Consider the following 22,413-nt stretch of genomic DNA (forward strand, 5'->3'; position numbering starts at 1 on the left):
TAAATTATTTTGATCCTCAGGCAGATTGGGAGTATTGGGCAGATTGGAAGAACTCCAACTCCTGTGTATTTGCAATAAATGCAGCTATTGCTGCTGTTCTACTCAAACAGACAGATAGCGATATTATTCATTTTAATTACACTTTTTACTTGTTTTAGGTTTGGAAAATGTAGTTGCAAACAAAATTTCTTAAGAGATTTCTGCAGGCAGGGTAGTTGGCCCTTTCTTGACCCCCCGCCTTCCTTACGTGAATTTGCATGTTTCTTTCCTTTAGTCTCATGCCTAAAATGAAACTGTATACTGGCTGCAAGCACTAATCAAATGCTAGTTTGCCATCAGGAGCAATGACTTTAATGATGCTTAAAGTGCAATAATAAAAAATAATACTTTAAATATAGTGCCTAGGGGGTCCCCTAATGCCCCGTACACACGAGCGGACTTTTCAACATCCAAAGTCCGTCAGACCGAGTCCGTCAGACTATCCGATCGTGTGTGGGCTGCAACGGACTTTAGCTTCGCAAAAGTCTGACGGACTTTAGAAATGAAGCATGCTTCAAATTTTCCCGACGGAACTCCGCCGGACCCGGTCCCCTTCGAAAAATCCGCTCGTGTGTATGCTACTCCGACGGACTAAAACCGACGCTAGGGCAGCTATTGGCTACTGGCTATGAACTTCCTTATTCGAGTCGGGTCGTACGTCATCACGTTCGAATCCGTCGGAGTTTAGTGTGATCGTGTGTGGCCAAGTCCGTTCGGCCGAAAAGTCTGTCAGAACTCCATCGGAACTCCGGCGGAACTCCTTTGGAAGTCTGTCGGACATAAGTCCTCTCGTGTGTACGGGGCATTAGTCTGCCTGAATCATATCACATTGAAATTGACTGGCTATTGAAAAAAATAAAGAAAAAAATGGCACGGGGTCTCCCCAGTCAATACCAGCTCCTTTGCTGGAGCAAGAAGCCTGGTAGGTCAGTAAAGGGGTGGGGGGACGACAAGCAAGTGCCCCTCCACTCCTGAACCATACCAGGCCACATGCCCTCAACATGGGGGCGGGGGGATTTGGGGCAGGGGGGCTCTGCCAAGGGTCTCCTCCTCACAACTCTGGCCAGTGGATGTGGCGGTATGTGGGCGGGGGGCTTATCAGAATCTTGAAGCCCCTTTAACAAGGGGCCCCCAGATCCCCCAGATCCCACCCCCCATGTGGTTATGTATGGGGTACATTGTACCCCTACCCATTCACCAAAAAGGCATCAAAAAGTAAAAAAAAACAGAGACAGTTTTTGACAATTCCTTTATTAAAAAATAAAATAAAATAATGTGTCCCACAATAAAAATCCATCATCAATCACACCGCCTGCCGCAACTGAATTTCTTTTTAAATTATGCTCATGAAGGCCATGAAGGCTGGCCACCCACTGCCTCCTCTGCTGTCTGACAGTTCTTATATAGGTAAGGGCGGGGCCACCTTGCGACATCGCCTGGTGGCACTGTTCCCCTTCTGACATCACGGACTGGTGCATGCTGGGTCAGTGACATCACAAGAGGGTGTTGCCACCAGGTGGCATAGCCAGGTGGCCCTGCCCTTACCTATATAAGAACTGTAAAAATGACAGAGCCTGCAGTAGGTGGTCAGTCTTCATGGACAGTGGGAGCGTTTTTTTTTTTCAGGTGCGGCGGGTGGCAGGATTGATGATTTATTTTCAATCGGGGAACCCTTATTTTTTTATTATGTTATTTTTATTTTTAAATTAAGGAATTGTCAAACTGTCTCTGTGTTTTTATTACTTTTTGACACTTTTTTGGTAAATGGGTAGGGATACTATATACCCCAAATTCAGTCACATGGGGGCAGGATCTGGGGCCCCCTGTGTTAAAGAGGGTTTCCATATTCCAATAAGCCCCCCTACCCCAAAGCACCCAGCCACCCATTTTGAGAGCACGTGAACAAAAAAGACTCCCCACTAAGAATTGTGGGGAAAAAGACATAAGAGTGATACAGAATACAGTGTTCAGGTTAAAAAAAATAATTTTACTTTATTTAAGATAAAAAAATAGCATGTAGATCTCCTGCTGATAAGAAAGGAGGTAATTGAATTCTAGACCTTGGTGTGTGCTTTAATGGGCACTTTGCAAAGTGACCCTACAAGTATAGCAACCGTAGCCTAAAAGACAAAAATCAAAAAGCAAAAAGACCAAAACAGTGACCTTGACCACATAATATATAACCTGAACAATTGTCTGGACGCCAGATGCTCAATGTACAGGTGGTCAATTACTGGGCATTACAGCGGAATAAATAGGAATGTGATGGATGAGGTGGGTGGACCAGTATGCATGTCCTTCATTTTTTTTAAACCCCATGTTAATGATGGGGCCAAAAAATAACTTGAACTCCTCCAATGTTAAGATGTCTCCATTCAAACATATGGGCATAGGATGAACTGGGGTTATTAGCAATATATTGTTGGGAACAATTATTGCTTTGGTCCACAATAAACTGAAGAAAACTATCGGGCAAAAATAAATAAATAAAAATAATTAATTCTGAAAAACTTTCAGTTTTGGCCTGCACACTTGGTTGTGAGGTGAAAGGGAGGATTGTAGCTGATCCTGAGTTGGAAGGCAGCCATAATGGGACGCCAGTGCACCTGGGAGATATGTGTGGGCCCTGATTCTTGGGGTCTAATGTGATATTTGAGTGCTGGTACTAGGTCTTTCATCCTGGGGTCTATCGCTGCTACTGGCTGGCTGGTTCTCAGAGCACCTTATTCTTTTAGGAGGGACCCTTTCCTCCTCCGATTCGGTTACTGATCCACTATTTTCAACAGGTTCATACGCAAATCGGAATTGGATGGTGAGAGGTCTCCGCTGCTCTCATCCATCATACTGAGGATTTGAAACACCTCCTTACTAGTGTAAACTTTTTGCCCATGACTGGTTTTGGTGACACTGGGATGGATATTTTGCAGATGGTGGCTGTGTGACAGGTACACTGTTGATGGCAGCACTGATGGACAATGTGCGACAGGTATACGGTTGATGGGCACTGACTGGCGACAGGTGCACTGCTGAAGGGCATTTATGGGTCACAGGTACACTGCTGATGAGTGATGAGTGCACTGATGGGCACTGATGGGTGACTGTATACTGCTGATGGGTGACAGGTACACTGCTGATGGATGACAGGTACGCTGATTGGCAACAATAACACTGCTGATAAGGTGAAGGAGCAGATGGGTGATGTGACAGGTGTTCTTTACTGTGTGTATGTGTTGTGCTGCACACTATACAGTCTTCAGATTGTTACCTCATGCTTCCCAACTCTCTTCTCCTCACACAGGATCTGTGTGTGAGGAGAAGATGCCAATAAGTGAATTACAAGTCTTTGGTTACATTTGTGATCTGCTATGATTGGTTAAAAAATTGCTTTTTACCCCGATTGGTGAGGTGATATGTCCGAGGGACACAGCTCACCAGCGATCGCCGTGCTGCTCTCCCCCAAGGGCATGCATGCACAGCACAAATGGGAGGACATCATGTGACATCCTCTCAGAACAAGAGCAGTCCCGCTCAACCGTCATTCTAAAATATGGTGGGTGAGAGCCAGTTAAAAGACACACAGATATGTGACAATTTAATATAAAACAACATAAGGTAATCTTTGTATGGGTAACTTTTAAAATGTTCTGGTATAATGATGGTATATAACTATAAACTGATTTACAGAAAAATTATTAGCTATTTAAACTTGGTAAAAAATGTCATCAATTATCTGGTAAAGATATACAATAATGTATATTTTAGACACCATTAAACATATAAAAAAACATTACTTCAGTTCAAGGCTAAAAATCAGAAAGAAGAAATGTAATAAAGCTTTTTTTTTTGCATTGGTACGTGTCCCATATGGTAGTGCCCAGCAACTTTTTTAATGAAAGCTTGCGAACTAACCTTCAAAAAAGGCCAGGAAGAAGTTTTAAGATTTTCCTCCTATAGGATTCTGTGCTAAATTTGGGTATTGCAAATTTCCCACTGGGTTTGAGAAAGTCCAGCAAACCAAAGTGTGTTTGGTTGGCTCATCCCTAGTAGCTTCTAGAGGTGAAGTGTACTGCAACAATGGTTACTCTATAAGAGTTGGAAGACAATCCTTCCAAACTATTTAACAGTTTTAATTATCTAATGGAATTAGTGGAATTATATTCAAATGTGGTTATTATTTAGCATTTTGCCTGCAAAAAGAACCTTTCTACTACTTCTGGTTTAATGGTTAATAGCAAGGGGCATGCTTACACCTTGCTCTCTGCAATGTCATTGGAACTTCTTTTCATAAAACATTGGTTATAGAATAGCCCTCAGATTAAGTGAAAAAAGGCTTTGACAGCTCCAACAATTACTGGTATATTGATATAATAATAATTATCGTCCTAAAATGAAGACTTTTACAGTAGAGTTGTTTGGTGGTATTGAGATAAAAACATAACTGTGAAACATCATTGAATGCATTTGTGCTGAATACAACAACCTTTTTCTAACAACCAGATAATGAATCATAACCTTAGGTTACAGAGAGGCACAGGACATACTGTTCAACCATGATAGCCTCAATCAATTTATGGGTATTCGATTACTATGAAAATTCACAACCTACAGTGCCCTGCCAGACACATGCTGTATATCAGGGACACATAATATGCCAGGACTCACAAAACAGCAGTATTCCCAGTGTAGCACTTACCAGTTGTTAAGGAACCACAAGTCTCAGCATTCAGCATCAGTCAAATCCTATATGCATGAAAAGGTGGCAGGGCATGCTTACTCCTGTGGAAATACAAGTCCCAGCATACAATCCGAGTTTGGTTCTGTATGTATGGCATGGGGTGACAAAGGTTAACATGACTTGTAGATCTATAGTATCCATAAAAATGTGTTGAGGGGCGTGGACGTGATGTGAATGAGAGAGGACGTGTGACCACTGAGCTCCGCTCCACCACTCATCCTGCCTTCTTCCAGCACCGTTTCTTCCTCAACACAGCCTCCCCCCTTGACATCCTGGGGAGGAAGAGAGGCTCCGGTACTTCGCGGCCCCCTCCGCAGCGGCCATCTTTCCTACGAGGCTCCCGGCTGCCACGATGTCCGCCAGCTCCCAGGCCACCGCTGATCCCCCCCCATCCCAAGCTGACCCCCATGCTGAGCTCCTGGCAGCAATTAAGGAGGGCAGGGATTCGGTGATGGTAAAAATTGATCATCTGGTGGCCGATGTGAGCCTGATCAGGCATGACATGGCTTTAGAGCCCAGTTTACAGAGGCTGAAGGCCGCATATCTCAGCTAGAAGACACCACCAGATCTGACTCCAGGAACCTCTGTGCATTACAACTACAGGTTAAAGCTCTGCAGGAGAAGTCCATAGACACAGAAAATAGGCTCAGGAGGAATAATATCCGCATAATAGGCCTCCCTGAGAAAACAGAGGGCGCATGGCCTGCTAAATTCACTGAGGCCTTCCTAAAAACGCTCCTAGAACTGCCTGACATGCCTCCTACATTTATAGTTGAAAGGGAGCACAGAGTCTCTCTAACCCCTCCAGTTCCTGGGAACCCACCGCGGCCTTTCCTGCTTGGGCTGCTTTATTACAGAGACAGGATTCTGACGGCAGCTAGAGAAAAAAGGATCTACTTTTTAATGGTGGCAAAATCATGCTTTTTCTGGACTATTCCCCAGAGGTGCAACATCGTCGCCGCTCTTTTACCAAGGGCCTCAAGTTTAGCATACTATATCCCAGCAAACTCAGGGTGATCGATGGTGATAGTGTACACTTTTTCATGGACCCGGAGGCAGCCATGTCCTGGCTGGATGGCCGTAGATGAGCCACACCCTATTACAGGTACCCTGCGAGCTGTGGTTATTTGCACTCCCACAATTTCCACAGGTCCCCTTGGTTGCTCACTCCTTTGTTTTTGTTTTTTTGCCCATTGGATCCTCTGACAGGGACCCGGCTCCTCTGCCAGACATTTGCCATCTCTGCTGACTCCCCCCTCTTGTCTTGCCTGGCCACTGAGGAACCTACCGGCCACTGGGAGCTGGTTTAGACTCAGGGACTGTACCGGCATACCTACCCCCTTGTCTCTTTCTTCCCCCTATACGCATGGCTGTCGGGCACTCTTATAGGAGTGGGCCCGCTCAGCATTCTACAGGACACACGCCACTACAATCAAGCACTACCACCGCGGTCTTGGACTGCCTCCCTCCTCCCCTCCATTTTTTCTTCCCCCCCCCCCCCTGTTTTCGCCTTTTGTGTTTTCTTTTTTTTTTCTTTAGCCAGTGGCCAACGCCACATACCATAACCTTGGCTCCCTGGCCATTTAACCCTACTGAGTGGTGACTCTGTCCAGTGGTGCATGTGGCGAACACTGGATGTGTAGAGCCCCCAGTTAAAGGTACCTACACCTATTAGGTATAACTTCTGCTTTTTGGGGACAAACTATTCCCGGATCTCCCCCGTTTTTAACTTCAGCCCCGGACCAATTGTCAGCCTAAGGATCAGAGGTCTTTTTACAATTTCGCACTGCACTGCTTTAACTGGTAACTGTGCGGTCATGCAATGTTGTACCCAAACTAAATTTGCGTCCTTTTCTTCCCACAAACAGAGCTTTCTTTTGATGGTATTTGATTGCCTCTGCGATTTTTTTTTGCGATATAAATGGAAAAAGACAGAAAATTTCAAGAAAAAATATATTTTCTACTTTTTGTTATAAGAAAAATCGAGTAAACTCAATTTTAGTCATACATTTAGGGCAAAATGTATTCAGCCACATGTCTTTAGTAAAAAAAATGACAATAAGCGTATATTTATTGGTTTGTGCAAAAGTTATAGCGTCTACAAACTAGAGCTTTTAATTTATGACTGCCTATCTCATTTCTTGAGGTGCTAAAATGGCAGGGCAGTACAAACCCCCCCCCCCCAATGACCCCATTTTGGAAAGTAGACACCCCAAGGAAATTGCTGAGGGGCATGTTGAGCCAATTGAATATATTTTTTTGTCCCAAGTGATTGAATGACAAAAAAAAAAAAGTTTACAAAAAGTTGTCACCAAATGATATATTGCTCACACATGCCATAGTTATATGTGGAATTGCACCCCAAAATATATTCTGCTACTTCTCCTGAGTACGGGGATACCACATATGTGGGACTTTTTGGGAGTCTAGCCGCGTACAGGACCCCAAAAACCAATCACTGCCTTCAGGATTTCTAAGGGTGCAAATTTTTGATTTCACTCCTCACTACCTATCACCGTTTCGAAGTCCATAAAATGCCAAAATAACACAAAACCCCCCCAAATGACCCCATCTTGGAAGGTAGACACCCCAAGGAAATTGCTGAGGGGCATGTTGAGCCCATTGAATATTTTTTTTTTGTCCCAAGTGATTGAATAATGACACAAAAAAAAGTTTACAAAAAGTTGTCACTAAATGATATATTGCTCACACATGCCATAGTTATATGTGGAATTGCACCCCAAAATATATTCTGCTGCTTCTCCTGAGTACGGGGATACCACATATGTGGGACTTTTTGGGAGTCTAGCCGCGTACGGCACCCTGAAAACCAATCACTGCCTTCAGGATTTCTAAGGGTGCAAATTTTTGATTTCACTCCTCACTACCTATCACAGTTTCGAAGGCCATAAAATGCCAAAATAACACAAACCCCCCTACAATTGACCCAATTTTGGAAAGTAGACACCCCAAGCTATTTACTGAGAGGCATGTTGAGTCCATGAAATATTTTATATTTTGCCACAAGTTGCAGGAATATTAAAAAAAATGTTTTATTTTTTTGCACAAAGTTGTCACTAAATGATATATTGCTCACACATGCTATGGGCATAAGTGAAATTACACCCCAAAATAAATTCTGCTGCTTCTCCCGAGTACGGGGATACCACATGTGGGGGACTTTTTGGGAGCCTGGCCGCGTACGGGACCCCGAAAACCAAGCACCGCCTTCAGGATTTAAATATAAAACGCTACCAAAAAACTTTTAGCGATCGCAGGGATGAGGCCTGACTCTGCGAACGCGGCAGTTATGTGTTTTGTAAGTGACAGTGATCGATCGATACTGCACTTGGGTGGGCTGGGCGGAGGGGCAAAACGCAGGTGCTAGCAGGTATCTGGGCTAATCCCGCTAACAATGCATTTTTTTGGAACCCTAAACTGCTGGGGACGCTAGTATAGATCTGATCAGTCAGATATTGATCTGTTCAGATTCTATACCACTACGGGAGGTGTATGCTTTGTGCGTGGGTGTTAGCAGTACTAGCACTAACCTAGCGCTGCCTGGGGCGACGCAGACCCTGACCCTAAAACCTAATTGATATCACCCGCCGGGTGATCAGGGGGTTAAACCTTTATTGGGTAATAAATGGTGGGTGCCCTGATGCTATAAAAAACAAACTAACTAACCAGAGTCACCCGTAACACTTATACGGTGATCACTGGTGAAAGGGTTAACTAGGGGCAATCAGGGGGTTAAAATCTTTATTAGGTAGTATATGGGGTCTCTGGCGCTATATAAAAACCTGACGGGGAACCTAAATAACTAACTGGCTAACCAGCGTCACCAGTGACACTTATACGGTGATCGCTGGTGAAAGGGTTAACTAGGGGCAATCAGGGGGTTAAAACCATTATTGGGTAGTATATGGGGGTACCTAGCGCTATAAAAACCTGGCGGTGAACCTATAAAAATAACTAGCTACTTAGCGGCACCAGTGACACTAATGCAGCGATCAGAAAAACGATTGCTTAGTGACACTGGCAAAAGGGGGTGAAAGGGTTAACTAGGGGCAATCAGGGGGTTAAAACCATTATTGGGTAGTATATCGGGGGTACCTAGCGCTATAAAAACCTGGCGATGAACCTAAAAAATAACTAGCTACTTAGCGGCACCAGTGACACTAATGCAGCAATCAGAAAAAACGATCACTTAGTGACACTGGCAAAAGGGGGTGAAAGGGTTAACTCTAGGGGCAATCAGGGGGTTAAACCTTTATTGGGGGTAGGGGGCTACCCTGGACCTAACATTAACTGCCCTGACAGTTTTTACTTTTACAACTGACACTGAATGTGATCAGTAAATAAATGATCACTGCAATCAGTGACACTGTGACTGGGGGGGGGGGGGCATCGGGGGGCGATCGGGGGGGGGTGATCGGGGGGGTTTGTGTGCCTATGTGTTAGTTAGTGTCAGTGTAGTGTTTGGTGCAGACTTACTGTGTCCTCTCCTCGTAGTCCGGTCAATAAGACCGCCCCGAGGAGAATGACATCACTTCCTCCCTGCCTGTGTTTACTATACACAGCGGGGGGACGCTTCTCATTCGCCAAGAGCGATCGAGAGGGGATGGCCAGAAACCAACGGCCATCCCCTCATCCCGGATCACTCCAGCAGCGAAACAGACCACCGCATCCAGCGGGAGGGGGTCCGATCAGACCCCCCACCCGCTGGAAGGTGAGCACGTACATGTACGTGCTTGTGCCTGTCGGTGCCATTGCACCGACGTACATTGCCATGCGGCGGTCCTTAAGTGGTTAAGGGGAACGATGGGTCATATTAGGAAAGGCACCTCATGCCTGGGTAGTTTGGAACCTGTTTGGGTCTCCAAAGTTTTTTTTGTACAGGTTTATATCTGTGTATGTTTTGTGCTATGTTTCAGTGCTGTCAGTATTAAATGCAATGCAATAGTGATCTTGCTACTTATAGGGTACTCCTGGATATGCCCCCTTCAATACTCCTGTCCCTTTATTCCCTCCCTACCAAATGGCTAACCAAGTCTCGGATTCATTTACTATCCTCTCCTGGAATGTCAGATGCCTTAATTCTAAATTTAAAAGAGCTCTGCTTTTCCAATATTTGAAAACTCAGTCCCCCCAGCTTATTCTCCTACAGGAAACTCACCTTCTGGGCAGCAAGATCCTACAGTAACTCTTAAGAAACCTTGGATACAATGGGGAATACATGCCACCTATTCCACCTATGCCAGGGGTGTATTGATCTTTATTCATAGGAATTTCCCTTGTGTAATTGAAGAAATCCGTACGGGTCCCCTGGGTAAATTTGCAATAATAGTGTTTACTTTATGGTCTCAAAGGTACATTATAATCAACCCCTATATCCCCCCTTCATTTTCACCTGCAATACTGTATGATGTTTTGGACAAGATTGCACCCTTCTGTCCGGGGAGGGTACTGGTGATGGGAGATTTTAATGCCACTCTGTCCCCTGAACTGGATAGACCTACCCCGACAAAGAAGCAGTGTATGGATCTTTCCGCTTGGGCCCAGGCGGTTGGTCTAGTGGAGATCTGGAGGTAGAGACATCCTGACACAAGTGCTTATTCCTGTTTTTCAGCCTCCTACAAAATAGCATCCCGGATAGACCTGGCTTTCTCCAATCCCGCACTGTTAGCGGATGTGTTGGAGGCATCCTATCTTCCCAGTGGGCTGTCCGATCACAGCCCTCTGACAGTGGTGCTCCGCTCCCCGGCCTCCTGTAATACGGCACTTTGGCGATTGGGCACACAGTGGATTTCCCAGCCTGATCTTTCAGACAAACTGCCAACCCAGTTAGCTGAGTATTGGGAAAAGAATGTAGGGTCCTCTTCCCCTGATAATGTGTGGGATGCTTTTAAGGCATACACCAGGGGACAATACATTTCCTGTATTGCTGACAGGAAAAAAAACAAAAAACGAGCATGACCCTCTCACTGCAACAGGCCATTGATGATTGCAACAACACGTATACTGCAGTCCCGACCTCCGCCCACTTTGACCTGCTGATGGCAGCTCAAAGGGAATTACAGCTACACCTGACAACTGTGACAGAAAACCTACCTCCCACCTATATTCACATCTCATTAACGTGTCACTACCGACTCTTGACAAACTTTGGACTAGATGGCAGACTGATATTCCAACACTCGATAACGACGACTGGGACAATATATGGGATCTCCCTTTTTTTTTTTTCATTTTCAAAAGATTTTATTGTAGTATAATACAATAACAGATATTGATAACAACCATTGTACATAAGATACAGAGAGTTGACGGGCAAAAGAAAAATAAGACAAGCAGGAAGTGCCCGGATAAATTGAAAAACATGAGTTACTAACAGAAGAAAGAAAAAGAGAAAGGAGAAGGCCTATGGGCCTGGGGCCCAGTTGCTGTATACTATACATTCCGTATCGCTAGGTCCGGTAGGTCCGGGGGCATCCCGTCCCCTCCCGACACCTCAGTGGGCTGTGTCGAGTGAGGACGCCACGCCAGATAAAACAGTGCAAGGTAAGGTAGAGTGAGGGTGAAATTCAGTCCCAATGCGATTGTAAAAAGGATCAGGAAGGAGAGAAGGGAAGAGAAACAGGTAAGATAGAGGAGGAAATTGATGGAAATGCCTGAGTCGAATAACCTGAGCTGCAGGAGAATCAGAGCTGACTTACAAATACTGTATGAGAAATAGTACACTGAACCAGTGACTTTCGCTGCCGGCTCTACTTGGTCTGGGGTGATGGATTACTAGTTAGACAAGCTTAACACATTTTGGGTGTGATAACCAGGAAGACCATTGTTTGTTGAATCTAGATTCTGTCATGTGTACTCTGGAGAAAAGAAATTCCATGCGACAATGAACATTAAGTGTGTTAATAAGCTCAGTTAGGGTTGGAGGGAGGGGGTTTTTCCACGCACGAGCTATGAGCAGGCGCGCTGAGATTAAGACGTGGTGTACCACGGGTAGACAGGAGGAGGGCCAATATTGGGAATCCAGACCAAAGAGAGCCATTCGCAAGGTCAGCTGTTGGGGAGAGTTGGTTAAGGTCTGAACCAGAGAGGAAACTTGTAGCCAAAAGGATCCAATAGCCGGGCAGCTCCACCAGATGTGAAATAAGTCCCCGGTGGAGTTGCAATTTCTCCAGCACTGTGGGGAGTGGGTGGGGAAGATGGTCGCTAACTTTTGCGGTGTATAGTACCACCTATGAAACAGTTTCATGACCGCTTCCCAATGTGTAATGTTTTTGGAGATGACTAGTGGGGTGCGAAGTACTCAATGCCAATCTTCGGGATCTCCCTTTTAACTCCCTGGTTTCTATCCGAGACCATCTAGTGCAATTTAAAATTGTCCACAGGGCCTATTACACCCCGTACAGACTCCATAGGATGAACCCCTCCCACTCCCCGGGCTGCTGGCAGTGTGGTGCCTCGCCTGGAGACTTCCCGCACATTTTCTGGATGTCCAAAGGTCCAACAATACTGGGAGATGGTGCTGGAACTAACGAGAAAGGTCACCTTGACTACCGTGCCTTTGGCTATGGAGGTTTGCATACTGGGACTTATTGAACCCATAGTGCTGTCCACTGCTAAACGCACAATGATTAGCCTATTGCTCTTCTACGCTCGTAAGAACATTGTTATGCACTTGAAAAAGCCAGAACCCCCTTCCATAGGGCAATGGAAACGCCTGGTGAATAACAGTCTTCCCCTATACAAGGATACCTACACACACAGGGGCTGCCCAAAGAAATATGACAAGGTTTGGCACACTTGGTTAAGTTGTTTGACAGGGCTCTGCTCCCCCCCCCCCCCCCCAGAAGGTTTCAAGGGATTCCAAGTTCTTGTAGGTTCCTGCAGGAGATCAAACCTAATGTGCCTGTTGGGTAGGGGCTGCCAGAGATATACCCTTACAGATGTAGAGTACTGAAATGCCATATTGCAATGCATAACTTTATTTCTCTTCAAAATTCCTTTTGCATACTGTAAGCACTGTTCTTATAAGTGTTGTATGTTCTAAAACCTTCAATAGAAATATTTTTCAAAAAAAAATAAATGTGTTAGGGAAAGATGTTATTGTGGGGATATAGACCCCCAATCGCCCTGTGTCACCTTATTTTTTATGCCATGCATACATCTGGAAAGCATGATATGCCATATCTTGTCACTTCATGGTAGATGGAGAGTAACATGTCAGATTTGACATTAAATGTACTGTATTTGTAAAGTCTTACCTTGATTTTGATCTATTTCTACCCAAAAATGTTCAGAAACAGGATAGTGAGATTGTATTTTTAAATGAATAGAGGTTGACCACTTGCCAAAGTGAATGCTCACTTTAAAAAGTGCATCTTATCCTTGTATAGTGAATGACAGTAAATAAAATGAACCTGTTCTTAATTTAAATACTCAATCTTGTGCAAGGGAAATAAAAAAAATGGATTTACTGTATGCTAGAACATGATTGATTAATTGAAGTGAACTCAGTTTTATTTTCTTTACTAAGCTCAATAAAATAAAATAAAATTCTAAGTAAATAACTTGTATGCCTTTAATACATAAATCCCACCATTATGGAATGTTGATAGTATATCTAAAAGATGTGGAAATTCTTCCAGATATAGAATCATTTTTACAAATTAGGTGACACAAAATACATCAACATATTAAATATACTTGCTTATTTACATCCCATTTGCAGAATTTTTGGATTTCATAGTTTAAGTATGTTCCATGCTAACACATAGTTGTGTAGTTTATAGTCTTTTATATTCTACTAGACACTCGGCCAGCACACATCTTCATAATCATCTATGCACATTGGAGTGTCTGGAGCTAGCGTTTAATAAGATTTGCCATCCTTGGTGCAGACTAAAGTTACATTATGTTCATAGACTTTAACAGCTATTTAGATAAAAACTTCATTGTGACTTAGAAATATTCCAATTTCTGTACAGTAGTTGTACTCTCTGGGCAGCATAGCAGACATGTTCAAGAAAGCAGCTTAAAGTGTTACTAAACCCAGGAGCCTGCATTCACTATATCTGGTCTCCCACAGCACACAGAACAGGGAAATGCAATTATTTTAGTAAATATAAACTGATAAATACCTTTTCTCATCAGCAGTGTATAACAGCCTTGTGACTTCTATCAGTTCCTAGAAGAGCTTGTAGGAGGAGTTTTCATTCTCCCCTGATCCTCTGTCTGGACAGTGCTGATTGGCCCTGTGCTGATTACATGCACCCTACCAATAAAGAAAAACTCTCTAGCAATACACACCAAACTGAGCATGTGCAGCCCGTTCCCTGGCTCTGTAAATATCAGGTTATTTTTGGAGACAGTAGAAAAAGAGGAGGATAAGAGAGACAGGATGAAACAGCCTTTATACACAATGCAAACGATTAACCCCTTAGGTTCCACAGTGAGTATAACAAGCATGCTTTACTGCATATACAGACTGAATTGATACTGATGATAATAATGGCATTAAAAAAACAAAAACAAACAGGTCATACTTACCTGCTCTGTGCAGCAGTTTTGCACTGAGCAGCCCCTCCCTCATCTTCTCGGGTCCCCCGCTAATGCTCCTGGCCCCTTCCTCCTGTCAAGTGCTCCCAGAGCAAGCAGTTTGCAATGGGGCACCCAAACAGGCATGCTCCTGAGCCACAGCTCTGCATGTCCATTCACACCCAGAGCTATAGCTTAACCCTGCCCCTTCATCTCTTTATTGGCTCATTGGCTATGGACAGCAGTGGGAGCCAATGGCTCTCGTTGCTGTCTCAGCCAATGAGGAGGGAGAGACCCAGCAGAGCCAAGACTCCCATTCACAGAAAGGTGGAGAACGATGAGCCTTAAGAACCACTTTAAAGTACTTCCATGGAGTCTTTAACCACTTCAGCCCCGGAAGGATTTACCCCCTTCCTGACCAGAGCACTTGTTGCGATTCGGCACTGCGTTGCTTTAACTGACAACTGCGAGGTCATGCGACGTTGTACCCAAACAAAATTGATGTCCTTTTTTTCCCACAAATAGAGATTTCTTTTGGTGGTATTTGATCACATCTGGGGTTTTTCTTTTTTGCACTATAAACAAAAAAAGAGTGACAATTTTGAAAAAAACACATTATTTTTTACTTTTTACCATAATAAATATCCCCCAAAAATATATTAAAAAAAACATTTTTTCCCTCAGTTTAGGCCGATACGTATTCTTCTACATATTTTTGGTAAAAAAAATGCAATAAGCAATTATTGATTGGTTTTAGCGTAATAGTTATAGCGTTACAAAATAGGGGATAGTTTTATGGCATTTTCATTAATATTTTTTTTTTAAATGGCGGCAATCAGAGATTTTTATTGTGACTGCGACATTATGGCAGACACATCGAACATTTTTGACACAATTTTGGGACCATTGTCATTTATACAGCAATCAGTGCTATATAAATGCACTGATTCCTATGTAAATGACACTGGCAGTGAAGGGGTTAGCCAGGAGGTGGCAGTGTAGGGGTTAAGTGTGTCCTAGGGGCGTTTTGCGAACTGTGGAGGGTATGGCTGTGTTGTGCACATCCCTGATCTCTGCTCCAATCACAGGGAGCAGAGATCAGTGTCACTTGTTGCTAGGCAGAATGGGGAGATGCTGTTTACAAAGGCATCTCCCCGTTCTTCCTCTCCATGAGGTGATCATGGGTATTCCCGCGGCGTTCGAGTCCGTGGAACCCGCAACCGGACTCACGGAGCTTCCTGTGGGCATGCAAGTGCAGCGCCAGCGGCGCTTGCGCCCCCGCCGCCTCTTATAGGGCAATGTACAGGTACGTGATTTTGACTGTATGTGCCCTTCTGCCAACGTATATCAGCGCGGGGTGGTCAGGAAGCGGTTAATGAAAAATATTTTGTATGATTTTGATGTATTAACTGTTACAGCATGTACAATATATAATATTTAACGATTTGCATGAATATAAAAAAAAGGGACTATTATCCTTAGTCTTTAGTGCATGCCTTATTTATTTGTTCTTGAGGAATTTTCTATGTACTCAGAAATCTTTGCTTCTCAAAATAGAAATCATATCAATTTATACTGAAAATGTATGCAGTCAGTTACTGTATATCATCTGCATAGTGCAGTACAAGAACTAAAGTTACAAATTTAGCCTTATGAAATGTGAAATCTCCTCCATATATTGTGCTTCAATTCAGATTATGCTACGCAATTGTATCCAAAACTAGGAATGAAAAATGTTAGATTTCTTTCAGGGAGACTTTCACAGTCATGGAACTTTATATTCTCCTTGGGACTTATTTTAAGATTAAAGGTGCTGTTTATATAATAGGGATGCTCAAATGAAGACCGGGAAATTCATAGCTGTTATTTTTCATGCTCCTTTGCTGATCTTGAAATTATTCTGGTACTTGTTAAAGGGAGCTCAGTTTAGTCAGTGGCAAACACTGGTGTATTTTAAACAGATATCTGTACCTATTTTAGGTAAGGCATTTTCAAACTGATTATAGCTAACCAATGTACATACCTAAATGAAAATTAAATGTTAATGATTCGAAAAAAAATTCAGAGAGCTTTGACAGGAATGATTTACAAAATGGATTTCCATGCTATACCATCCAATCAAACCCAGGCAATTAAAAAGTACACATTTTTCAGAACAAACTTCAACCAATAGGAAAATAGCTTTTATGAGATTCTTTCAATGAGATTGTTCCATTTTTGTTTGTACCAGTTGGGCAATTTAGTAAAAGTGTATCTAAACCCAAAACTTTAACCAGATACTGTATGTTGGTGAACAAGTTTCTACAAACCGCAAAGAAAACGTGGATATACCCCTCCTCCAATGTTTTTCAAAAAAAGTTTTCAAAAATTGCATGGATAAATTTACATGAAAGCCCCCAATTAGAAATATATATAACTGGATTGAATAAAATAGGTAGTAGTAGTACAATTGTGTATGAACAATCACATAACATAACATACAAACATCAGGCGTACCGACATGTTTCGCGAGTCCCAGCTCGCTCTTCAGGGGTAGATGTGTATGAATTGTACCTAAGGTGAAAGGATACAGTTTGGTATATGGCAACTACTTGGTATTTTAAGGCAAAGGGTAAGAGGGGCCTAATAAGTAAAGGCCCCATACTCACCACTACACATAGCCGAGCCAACGTATGTGAAGCCTTGCTGTCACTGTCTGAAGGCTTCACATATGTTGGCTCCGCTATGTGTAGTGGTGAGTATGGGGCCTTTATTTATTAGGCCCCTCTTACCCTTTGCCTTAAAATACCAAGTAGTTGCCATATACCAAACTGTATCCTTTCACCTTAGGTACAATTCATACACATCTCCGCTATGTGTAGTGGTGAGTATGGGGCCTTTACTGTGGTGTGATCAACTTTTAATCACCAAAAAACAAATAATATACACTGATTTGGGTTATTTTTACTAAAGAAGTGTAGTAGTATAAATTTTGGTTGAAATCTATGAAATCTATAAATAAAAATCACTAATTTGCATAATTTTATAACAGAAACAAAGGAAAATGTTTTGTTTCTTTGTTTTTTGTTATTTTTACAAAATGTTCGGTCTTTTTTTATTTAAAGCATTAAGAAAAAAAACAGTAGTGATTAAATACCACCAAAAGACTGCTCTATTTGTGTGAAAAAAGGACAAAACTGTCATATAGGTACAGTGTTGCATGAGTAATTGTCATTCAAAATGTGAGAGCACCGAAAGCTGAAAATTGGCCTGGTTAGGAAAGGGGGTATAAGTGTCCAGTAGGCAAGTAGTTAAAGCTCAACTGTGGTCTACAGTGTCTTGAAAAAGTATTCATACCCCTTGGAATTTTCCACATTTTGTCATGTTACAACCAAAAACATAAATGTATTTTATTGGGAATTTATGTGATAGACCAACGCAAAGTGGTACATAATTGTGAAGTGAAAGGAAAATGATAAACAATTTTCAAAATGCAGTTGTGCCATACTCTTTCCATTTTCAGATGATGGATTGAACACTGAACAGTGCCCTATGAGATGTTCAAAGCTTAGGATACTTTTTTTATAACCTAATCTTTCTTTAAACTTCTCCACAACTTTATCCCTGACCTGTCTGGTGTGTTCCTTGGCCTTCATGATGCTGTTTGTTCATTAAGGTTCTCTAACAAATCTCTGAGGGCTTCACAGAACAGCTGCATTTATACTGAGATTAAATTACACACAGATGGACTCTATTTACTAATTAGGTGACTTATGAAGGCAATTAGTTCCTCTAGATTTTAGTTAGAGGTATCAGAGTAAAGGGGGCTTAATACAAAAGCATGCCACACTTTTCACACATTTATTTGTAAAACATTTTGAAAACCATTTATAATTTTCCTTCCATTTCCATCACAATTATTTTCCACTTTGTGTTGATCTATCATATAAAATTCCAATAAAATACATTTACGTTTTTGGTAGTAACATGACAAAATGTGGAAAATGTCAATGGGGTATGAATACTTTTTCAAGGCACTGTAGTTTTTTAAACTGTCTCTCATAGGAATTAGAAGAAAAAAGGAGATTTGGCTACAATACTTACTTTTTTATGGAACTGTCTCCCACAGTAATTATTTTCCCCATTAGATGTTCTTGATATTTTGAATTGAATGGCTCCCAGTGTAATTCAAATAAAAAAATGAAGTTTTGCAATGAGTGCAGTGCACAATGGACCTAACAGAATGTCACCATGGCATCTTGCACTGAGTGTTATGGTGCAGAATGACACTAATGTCTTCCATTTCTGTATCACTGAGGGCCACTGAGCATCAGAGAGGAGACAAAGATATCCCCCTGCATCCTGGGAAAAGCATGAAAACATCTGAAAAAGGTAAGCATAAAATACCAACAAGGATAAATGCTTCCAAGGGGGAGGTCAGATGAATAGGTGCCAGGGGAGTTTGCCTGAAATTGCACTTTAAAAACGAAATATTATTTGTGAGAGCTTAGGTCCTTTTTAGGGTGGAACATGTAACATTTCCTGATTCTGCAGCCGCTCCCTGATCCTCGCACTGCTTGTGACAGCAGGCCAGGGATCTTCTCCCCATACCTGTAGTCTCTATTTGAATAGATCGCAGCCACTCCCACATGGCTATGTCATTCATTCACAGAGTTCTGCGAAAGGAATGAACTATATGTACTGACAGCCTTTGTGGCTGTGGGCTTGTAGTTCTCAATGAACTACCAGGGTGCTTTGAGCATGCTAGTAATTCATTGATTCTTCCTGTCTTTGTGAAACTGCCTGCCCATACAATGTACAGGCAGACAGCTTACACCGACAGTCTGTCCTGTATGACACCTGCGGGTGCAATACTTTCAAGGCTCCAACAAAAAAAAATAATAATAAATGTACATTTTGTTTTACCTGCAAAAAAAATGTGCATTTAGAATTAGTTTTTTTTTAAAGTGAGCTTATCTTTAAAGCGGAGGTTCACACAAAAATTGAACCTCCCCTTTTCGGAACCCTCCCCCCCTCCGGTGTCACATTTGCCACTTTTCAGGGGGGAGGTTGGTGCAGTTACCTGTCTAAGACAGGTATTTGGACCCACTTCCAGGCATGCTTCTTCCTGTCCCACTGCGTCATCTGCTGGGACACACACAGGTCCAAGGGACAGCAGGGACCATTCGGATTGAGCTGTGTGACTCACGCATGCGCAGTAGGGAATCGGGAAGTGAAGCCGCAAGGCTTCATTTCCTGATTCCCTTACCGAAGGTGGCAGCAGCAGCATCCAAGGGCCGAGGGATGGTTCGGCCTCAGGTGCCGACATCACTAGCCCCTGGGACAGGTGAGTGCCCTTATTTTAAAAGTCAGCAGCTGCAGTATTTGTAGCTGCTGACTCTTAAAAAAAAATTTTGCGGGACTCCCGTTTTAAGGGTGAAAGGCAAAGGCACTGAATATTGTTGAGTAATGTTAATTTTAAATGCCCAAGAAGGTTTTCCTGCAGGAATAATTTATTAAATCACTCTAAAGAAACAACTGTGCTTCTACCAATGTGGTTATTAGAAATATTAAACTTCTTTAAGGGCACCTCTCTATTCTACATCATATTGCAAAACAAACTCACATTCCATAAAACCACCCCGTACTTAAAATGGGAAAGGGACCTAGGGAAAGACTTTACCACTAACCAATGGCAATCTGCCTTCAAATCCTTATTTCAGACCTCCAAATGTGCCAACCACTGGGAACTATCCCAAAATATCACCCTTAGGTGGTATCTTACTCCTTTATAGGATTTCCAGGTATCTTGCTTCCCAATCCCCACTATACTGGAGGGAATGCCGAGGGATGGGACACCTCATGCATATTTGTTGGTCCTGCAAACAACCTATCCAGTTTTTGGAATAAATTGTTTCGAACAATATCTGAAATAACTGGAATTCTCATGCCACCCTCCCTCGCTCTGGCGATCCTCAACGTGGGCATTGAATCTTTTCCCCCTGAGTGTCGAAAAATTGTGCCAACCACTGGGAACTATCCCAAAAGATCACCCTTAGGTGGTATCTTACTCCTTTATAGGATTTCCAGGTATCTTGCTTCCCACTCCCCACTATACTGTAGGGGATGCCGAGGGATGAGACACCTCATGCATATTTTTTGGCCCTGCAAACAACCTATCCAGTTTTTGGAATAAATTGTTTTCGAACAATATCTGAAATAACTGGAATTCTCACTCCACCCTCCCTCGCTTTGGTCGATCCTCAATGTGGGCATTGAATCTTTTCCCCCTGAGTGTCGAAAAATTGTTGCTCACATATTACTAGCTGCCAGATCACTTATAACTTGGAGATGGAAGTCCAAACTAACACCTAATGTATCAGAAGTAATTGATGTGGTAAAGCAAAATTACACTTATGAAAGCCTAATTACACTTATGAAAGCCTAGTAGCATATAAACATAGCAGCAGGCAACTTTTTGATCATCACTGGGGCCTATGGAATCCCTGGATGAAGAACCATTGACTGACTGCATATTATGCAATATATACTGATATGCTAATTAAGAATGTCACAGTTTTTATTCAAGCTTCTTTTCCATTTTTCATGTAAATACTCAGTCAGACCACAATCTAATAGTGTGTTCTTACTATTTTTGTTTACTCAAAATTATTTCTCTATTTTTATGTTATTTTTTTTTTCCTACTACTATGTTTATATACATCGTGCACTGTATCCATGATGTACACAATATATTTGTAAAAGTTATTATATATATTCAATGTTACTGGAGTCATGTTTGGGCTCATTGCTACTCTATATGTGTAATCCATGTCGGAACACAAGCTACCTGTTGAATTGTAATTTTACGGTTTATTCTTATAATAAAAACAAATGAAACAAAGAAATATTAAACTTCTTTTGAAAGTTCATCCCCCATACCTTTCCAGTTCCATGGTTTATTTTCTGTTGCTTCACCATGTTTTCTCTTCTCAGCTCCTTACATTTTTTTAAATTAAAATGCAAAAAATACTCACCATCTGAAAGATATAACTCATGTCACCAAGACTGTTACTGCATAACGGACTCTCACAATAAACATCTGTGTCTTTTGCAACTTTAACACCATCCTGTGTGCCTGCCTGCCTGCCCTGAAAACTTTAAAAAGAATGAGGCCAACATCAAGTATAAGTCTCCCTCTAAAATAACTTCTTCCTTGAAATAAAGAAAAAGGGTTTAATTTTCAGCGGTGTGTATGGTCTTTGAGACACAGGCATGCATACATTGTCTTTCAACACATGCAAGGTCCAAAATGTTCTAAGAACTTAATTTTTATTAACTGTGATTGCAGGATGAGTGCAAAATGCTCTTCTACTAGGACAAGTACAAGCATGAGATATTAGCAGACAAAAGACTTTGCTTTAGTAATTCTTTCATACTTGCGTATCATTGACATCAGTTTTTCAACCACCAGCTGTAAAGATAGCCACACACATCAAAATAAATGAATAATACATAAACAATTACATTCCTACAATTAAGTTTAATATTCTAATAGGGTTAATATATTGTTAGCAGATACACAGATAATTCTTCCCCATAAGCCTTTTTAGTTAGCATTTATTAGAAAGTTTCATGAAACAAAAATCTATAGAATTCTGCCTAAAATGCATGTTAAAAAATAAGTGAGAACCATCAATTTATTCAAGTTTTGTTTTTGAGAAGCTTCTTAAATAATAGAACAACATTTAAATCACATTCTATCAGTGCAGATCTCTGGGAGATACATGTAGTTTGGTGACTGAACAGCAGAGTATGGTGACTCATTACAGGAACTATAGCACCACCTGGGTACAGCTAAAGATCATTGCATGTGCACATACAAGCAGGTAAAACAAGCAGACAGAAACCATCAATATAATGTAACAGAAAATAGCATACTGAACTGTGAAACTGTAGAATTATTACAGAATAGTTTCTGAAATCAAAGAAGAGAAAAAAGAAAGAGTAATAAAGATAATGCCAAATTTCAAATAACAAAGATCAGAGTAGGTTGACTGGAACTGAGTTAGAGAGAGATCACTCAACTCTTCCAGTTATATATTACT

The sequence above is a fragment of the Lithobates pipiens genome, unplaced genomic scaffold (genome assembly GCF_037356315.1).
Source record: "Lithobates pipiens isolate NorthernLeopardFrog02 unplaced genomic scaffold, aLitPip1_a1.2 Scaffold_3, whole genome shotgun sequence".
NCBI lineage: Eukaryota > Metazoa > Chordata > Amphibia > Anura > Ranidae > Lithobates > Lithobates pipiens.